Source organism: Triticum urartu, chromosome 4A, assembly GCF_056163025.1.
Source record: "Triticum urartu cultivar PI428250 chromosome 4A, HENAU_Tu73, whole genome shotgun sequence".
Classification (NCBI taxonomy): domain Eukaryota; kingdom Viridiplantae; phylum Streptophyta; class Magnoliopsida; order Poales; family Poaceae; genus Triticum; species Triticum urartu.
In genome coordinates this window covers 141,034,058-141,041,973 of record NC_141876.1, presented here as the reverse complement: position 1 = coordinate 141,041,973, position 7,916 = coordinate 141,034,058, and positions in this window count along the sequence as shown.

Here is a 7,916-nt window from a genome sequence, read left to right as displayed (position 1 = left end):
TCAGCCAAGAGTTGCCATCCCTCCTCTTTAGAGATGCACCTTTGGAGGACTCCAGTAGCGCTTTTCTTGTACAACTCACTGTCATGAACTTTATAGGCCTTAGAACGCCGAACTATTCGACGGGTCTCATTCTGATCATCAGGAAGCTCCTGCCTATTAAGGTAGGCCAGGAAGGGTTCGGTCCATAGAGCAATAACGGCCACGATTACATGGGCGGAGGGTGTTATTTCGGTACCCGAACCCCCGATGGTATCTGTATTGTGTTCGGCTGCTGGGGGTATGATTAGGTCTCGACTAGTGTTTCCGCTCCCGTCCTACCATACCACGGATGGCTTACAGAGCCTTTCCACAAAGGTGTTAGGTGGGATGGGATCGCATTTGGCGCCCATTCGAGCAAGGATGTCCGCTGCCTGGTTACTATCTCGAGGAACGGGATGGAACTCGAGCCCCTTGAACCTAGCCGATATTTTGAGTACGACGTTTTGATACGCCGCCATTTTTGGATCTTCTGCGTTGAACTCTCCATTTATTTGGGATATTGCGAGGTTTGAATCGCCGCGCACCTCTAGGCGTTGTATGCCCATGGAGACAGCCATTCAAAGACCATGTAGAAGTGCCTCGTATTCGGCTGCATTATTAGAGTCTGTATACATGATTTGCAGCACATAGCGGACTGTGTCTCCGTTAGGGGATGTCAAAATGACACCAGCCCCCAGTCCGGCTAGCATTTTAGAGCCATCAAAATACATGGTCCAGTTGGAGTATGAACTATACCCTTTAGGGAGCTCGGCTTCCATCCACCCGGCGACAAAGTCGGCCAGCACCTGAGATTTGATAGCTCGGCGCAGCTTGTATGTGATCTCAAATGGTAAGAGCTCAATGGCCCATTTTGCTATGCGGCCGGTGACATCCCAATTATTTATGATGTCATTGAGTGGTACTTCAGATGCCACCATGATCGAACACTCTTGAAAATAGTGTCGAAGCTTTCAGGGTGCCATAAAGACCGCATAAGCTATCTTATGATAGTGAGGGTATCGGGATTTGCATGGTGTAAGGACCGCCGATACATAGCATACTGGTTTCTGGATGGGGAATTTATGTCCCTCTTCCTCTTGCTCGACGACGAGTACGGCGCTCACTACCTAGTGAGTCGCAGATATATAGAGCAACATAGGCTCGCCAACACTTGGGGCGGCTAGGATTGGGTTGCTTGCTAACAAGTTTTTTATTTCTTCCAATCCGGCTGTAGCCGCATTCGCCCATTCGAAATGGTCGGTGTGTTGGAGCAGTCGATAAAGTGGTAACGCCTTTTCTCCTAATCTGAGATGAAGCGGCTCAAAGCTGCCACGCACCCTGCTAGTTTTTGGACCTGCTTTAATTCCTCTATTGGAAACAATGAACCCAAGCAGTTTTCCGGCTGGAACGCCGAAAACACATTTTTTCGGATTAAGCCATATGTCATATGTTCGGAGGTTGTCAAATGTGAGGTGGAGATCGTCCACTAATGATTCGACATGTTTAGTCTTGATGCCCACGTCGTCCACATATGCTTCCACTGTCTTGCCGATTTGTTTTTCCAAACATGTTTGGATCATGCGTTGGTAAGTGGCGCCAACGTTTTTAAGCCCGAAAGGCATAGTGTTAAAACAAAAAGGCCTGTACGGGGTAATAAATGCCGTTGCGGCCTGGTCGGACTCCTTCATCTTAATCTAATGGTATTCATAGTAAGTGTCGAGGAAACACAAAGAGTCGTGTCCCGCGGTTGCATCAATAATCTGGTCAATGTGGGGCAACGGGAAAGGGTCCTTGGGGCAAGCCTTATTGAGGCCTTTGAAATCAACACAAAGGCGCTAGGATTTATCTTTCTTCGGCACCATGACCAAGTTGGCTAGCCAGTCCGGGTGCTTGATTTCTCAAATGAACACGACCTCGAGTAGTTTAGCTAGCTCCTCCCCCATAGCTTGCCGTTTGGGTTTGGAAAATCACCATGGCATTTACTCGACTGGTTTGAACCCTTTGATTATGTTGAGGCTAAGTTCGGCCAATCTGCGTGGGATTCCGGGCATGTCCGAAGGGTGCTAGGCAAAAATGTCCCAATTTTTGCATAGGAACGCCCGTAGGGCGGCATTGACCGTCAGATCCAGCTGTGCTCCAATGGACGCTGTTTTGTTGGGATCCTTCGGGTGCACTTGAAATTTAATTATTTCATCTGCTGGTTTGAAAGAGGTAGATTTGGGCCTCTTATCGAGGATCACATCATCTTTATCCACCGTGGATCGCAGGGTGGTTAGCTCTTCGGCCGCAAGGGCTTCGGATAGTGCCTCGAGGGCTAAGGTTGTAGTTTTGTTTTTGGCGCAGAGCGCTTTATCCGGATCACTTGTAACTGTGATTATTGCATTAGGCCCTGACATTTTGAGCTTCATGTACCTGTAATGGGGTATGGCTTGGAAGCATGCGAAGGCATCCCGCCCTAAAAGGGCGTGATATTCGTTGTTGAAGGGGGCGGCATGGAAGAGCAACTCCTCGAACCTGTAATTCTCCGGCGTGCCGAATACTACATCAAGTTTGATTTTCCCCGCACATCATGCTTCTCAACTGGGGATGATGCCTCGAAAGGTGGTACTGCTTTGCTCAATGCGGGTTTTGTTAATTTGCAATTTGTCGAGCGTGTCTTCATAGATGAGGTTAAGTCTGCTGCTGCCATTCATGAGCACTTTAGAGAGTAAAAAGCCATCCACAATTGGGTTTAAGACCAGGGTGGCTGGTGCTTGGACTGATTGGGCCCTTGGTTCGTCGTGCGCGGTGAAAGTTATTACTGCGTCATTCCAAGGGCTCATTGCAGTTACTTATTGACTTCGGCGAGGTCGCGGAGCGCCCTTTTACGCCAATTATTTGAGGCAAAGGTATCAAAGATCGTAAATATGTTAAGGTCGTCATTCTCCGGAGAATGTTTCTCTGGAGTAGCGTTGGTGAGGATAGCCTCACCGCTTTTAGCCACTTGCCGGAGTACCCAACATGCCCAAAGGCTGTGAGTTGACTTGGCGCTCGGTGTCGCATGTATCTGTCAGGGTTTGTCAAGGAGTTCGTCAAGAACTGTTCTGTGCCCTGTAAAGGTTTTGTTTTTCTTGCCGACGGGCTTATGATCGGATGCCTCGTAAGGTTGTGTCCCTTTTGCCCGTGTGATGGACTGCTTAAGGGCACTGGGCTCCAACCAGGCTTTCTGGGCCTTCCATGTGCTTTCCATCATGCAGTACTTCTGCACCAGCTGTGATAATTCCGTAAAGTTCTGTATGCGACAGCGGTTGAGGGCGTTCAGAATTCCCTCGTCCATGCAGTTACGATAAAAAACCGAAACAACATCGTCATCGCAACAATCTTTAATCTTGTTTTTAACAAGGAGGAATCTGGCCCAGAAGTGATGGACCGTTTCCTGAGGTTGCTATCGTACGTACATTAGGTCACATATGTCTGGAGGTCCCGAATTACTTGGAGAGTATTGATTGTGGTGGGTGGGTGGGCTAAAACCCGAATCCCGACCCAAGATTGAATCAGGAGCTTGAAAAATCTCCGAGGTTACCAGTTCGGGTCTGAGAAGATCCAAGTGCCTTCTGGGCCCTATGTCCGATCCTGAGTTCGGGGGACGTGAAGTCTCGTCCTGAGGGAGAGTGTCCGGCTCGAGGGGTTCGGAGACCCGAACATAGCTGGTCTTTAACTTAGGGGAAGAAGAGTTTTCGGCTCGTTCCTCGACGACCGCTACCAGATGGGTGATCAGCGGGGAGTTGGTTTCCCTCTGATCGGGTTTGAGCCCAATCCGATCATAATCTGTTGCAAGCCCCAGGGTGACGATGCGATCTAGTAGCTCGTTCAAGGATGAGATGTCTGCCGGATCCATATTTTCGGAGTGTTCGTGGCCAATGCAGAGGTGGTTTCTGGCGATCGGGGGGGGGGGGGGGGGAGGGTGCGCCATCGGCTTGACGGCCGTGCGGGTGCCCACGGTGAAACCGCTGAGCTAGAGGACCTGTCCTGAAGTTAGGTTCCCTCCAGAAGTGATATATTATTGATGACAAGGCGAGCCATCGATTCTTCTATCGACAACACAATGGAACTCTCAATGGAAGGACCAATGTCGGTGTCAAAACCGGACAATCTCGGGTAGGGGGTCCCGAGCTATGCGTCTGAGGGTCGAGGGTAACAAGGGACAAGTGGGACACAATGTTTACCCAGGTTCGGGCCCTCTTAATGGAGGTAAAACCCTATGTCCTACTTGATTGTATTTGATGAGTATAGGGGTTACAAGAGTTGATCTACCTCGAGATTGTAATGGCTAAACCATAGTTGTCTAGCCTATGAGAATTCTAATAGCCTCTACAGACTAAACCCTCTGGTTTATATATACACCGGAGGGGCCTAAGGTTATACAAAGTCGGTTTGTGGGGGAAGGAAATAACATATCTAGGCATCAATCTTGTTGTCCATGTATACAGGAGTCCTACTCGGACACGGGGGGAAAGTCTTATGCTTGTATCTTCACGGCCCATCAGTCCGACCTATATCAAATAGCCTGGACACCCGAGGACCCCCTAATCCAGGACTCCCTCGGGTTACCCGGCGGCGGCCCTCCACGGCTTGTTCGTTGCTGGAGAGAGGAAAAGATGAGGGGGGAAGACGAATGGGATGGGGGAGTAAAACTCCCCCTGCCCGATTCATACCCCAGCCCCGCCTCACAGCGGTAGTACCGCTCAGACGGGCGGTAGTACTGCTGATGCTTATGAGCGGTAGTACCGCCCTTCCACAGCGGTAGTGCCGCCCAGCGACAACAAGATGAGACAAGGGAAAAACAAAGGCTTAGATACGGGCAACAAAACACCGACGAACCGAGGGAGCAACTCCAAGAGAAAAAGACAACCAAACCAAGAGAAGCATCCAAGGAGTGACTCAAAGCAAAAACACAAAACTGCACGACTATGAGCGAACGGAGAAAACCAAACACCTCTCAAGAAGAGGGCGGTGGCCGAAGCCACCTATGTGTGAGTTAATTGGTATGGCACCGCGAAGATTTTAACCTTGGGCCCATGACCAAAACTCATCTTTGAAGCACAAGTACCATAAAAAATGGCTAATGTGAAGGATTTGATCAATCTAAGCATAATTGGGGGAGGGAGAGTTCATTGAGAGAACAACACTCCCCCTATGTCTATGCCTACATCTAGAACAAGATATAATGATGAGTGCGGTGGGGTGTGCCTAGATTCAAGCCACATTGCTCAAATCAATGATATTTAGCTCATGCCTTAACTCGTGAAATCTTGCTTCATATAGAGGCTTGGTGAAAATATCCGCTAGTTTCTCTTGAGTGTTGATGTAGATTATCTCAATATCTCCACGCTTGTTGTGATCCCAAATGAAATGATGACGATCTCAATATGCTTCATCTTGCTATGTTGCACCAGATTGTGAGAGATCTTGATAACACTTTTATTGTCACATAGAAGAGGCACTTTGTCACATGTGACACCATAATTCTTTAAAGTTTGCCTCATCCATAGCAATTGAGCACAACAACTTGCGGTGGCTACATACTCGGCCTCGGTGGAGGAGAGAGACACACAATGTTGCTTCTTCGAGCACCAACTCACCAAAGAGCGACCAAGGAATTGGCACCCTCCGGAAGTTGACTTCCTCTCCACACAATCTCCCGCCCAATCCGAGTCTGAATAACCCATGAGATCAAATCTTGCTCCTTTGGGGTACCATAAGCCAAAGTTTGGGGTATGAGCCAAATACCGAAAGATTCGCTTGACCGCTACAAAGTGGCTTTCCGTAGGTGTTGCTTGAAACCGTGCAAAAATTCCCACACTCAACATGATATCCAGTCTAGATGCACAAAGGTAAAGCAAGGATCCAATCATGGAGCGATATAACTTTTGATCCACCGCTTTACCATTGGTATCACTGTGAAGCTTGCATTTGGTGGGCATGGGAAACTTGACCGGCTTGACATCATCTGGCTTGAATCTCTTGAGCATGTCTTGGATATACTTGGCTTGGTTGATGAATGTTCCTTCTCTTCTTTGGTTGATTTCAAACCCAAGAAAGAACTTCAACTCTCCCATCATAGACATCTCAAACTTCTTGGTCATTAGTGTGGGAAACACATCATTGAAAGATTTGTTAGGAGAACCAAAGATAATATCATCAACATATAGTTGGCATATGAATAAATCCCCTTTGACCCTCTTAGTAAAAAGAGTGGGATCGATTTTCCCAATTTCAAACCCACGATCTTGCAACAACTCGGTAAGGTGCCCATACCACGCTGGGGCTTGTTTAAGGCCATAGAGCACCTTCTTGATTTTGTATACATGATTGGGGAGCTTGGGATCCTCGAATACCGGAGGTTGTTTGACATACACCAACTCATTCAAAGGACCATTTAGAAATGCATTTTTCACATCCATTTGTTGCAACTTAAAATCATGATGAGATGCATATGCAAGCAACATGCAAATAGATTCAAGACGAGCAACGGGGGCAAAGGTTTCACTGTAGTCAATACCCTCGACTTGGGAGTAGCCTTGTGCCACTAATCTTGCCTTGTTTCGAACAAACACAACATTCGCATGTTACTTGTTCTCGAAGATCCATTTGGTCCCGATGACATTGTGTTCCTCCATTGGCCTTGGCACTAATTCCCAAACTTGATTGTGCTCGAAGTTGTTGAGTTCATCATGCATGGCTTCAAGCCAATCCTCGTCATCGAGAGCCTCATGTACCTTTGGGGTTCAACACATGAAACAAACATGTGATGCTCAAAAAAGTTTGACAATTGTTTACGAGTAGTTACCCCTTTTCGTAGGCTTCCAAGCACATTCTCCATGACATGTTGTTGACGCTTGAGCTTGGAGGCCACCTTAGTGGCACGGCACTCCAGAAGTTCCTCGATGGGCATTTGAGGATCAACTTGATCATCTTGAGCACCGTCTTGAGTTTGCTCTTGATCTTGGGCTTGATCTTGAGCACCATCTTGAGTTTTCTCTTGATCTTGAGCAAGCTCGGGGGCATGAACTTGACCTTGGGCATCATTTGGTGCATCACCATCTTCATGTGGTTGATCTTTCCCTTGATCTTGCTCATGGGGTTGAGGTCCTTCACTTTGTTCTTCGGAAGCGTGTGGGTCTAGCGTAGGTGATGGCTCCACTTGAGTAGAGCATTGTCCTTCTCCTTCGGCCACAAGGGGTTCCTCAATGGGGAGTATTTGACCAATCCACATTCTTCTTATGGCTTGGGGAGGAATTTCATCACCTACATCAAAAAGGCCACATTGCTCCACTTGGGAGTGATGTCTACTACGCAACTTTATTCTTGTAGACTCGTGTTGGGCCTCCAAGCGTAGAGTTTTGTAGGACAGTAGCAATTTTCCCTCAAGTGGATGACCTAAGGTTTATCAATCTGTGGCACGTGTAGGATGAAGATGGTCTCTCTCAAACAACCGTGCAACCAAATACAAGAAATCTCTTGTGTCCCCAACACACCCAATACAATGGCAGATTGTATAGGTTCACTAGTTCGGCGAAGAGATGGTGATAAAAGTGTAATATTGATGGCGGAAATATATTTTTATAATATGAATAAATAAAAACATCAAGGTAGCAAATAGTAAATGGGCACAAAAACAGTATTGCAATGCTTGAAAATGAGGCCTAGGGTCCGTACTTTCGCTAGTGCAATCTCTCAACAGTGCTAATATAATTGGATCATATAACCATCCCTCAACGTGCAACGAAGAATCACTCGAAAGTTCCTATCTAGCAGAGAACATAAGATGTAATTGTTTGTAGGGTACGAAACCACCTCAAAGCTATTCTTTCCAATCAATCTATCCTAGAGTTCGTACTAAAATAACACGAAGCTAT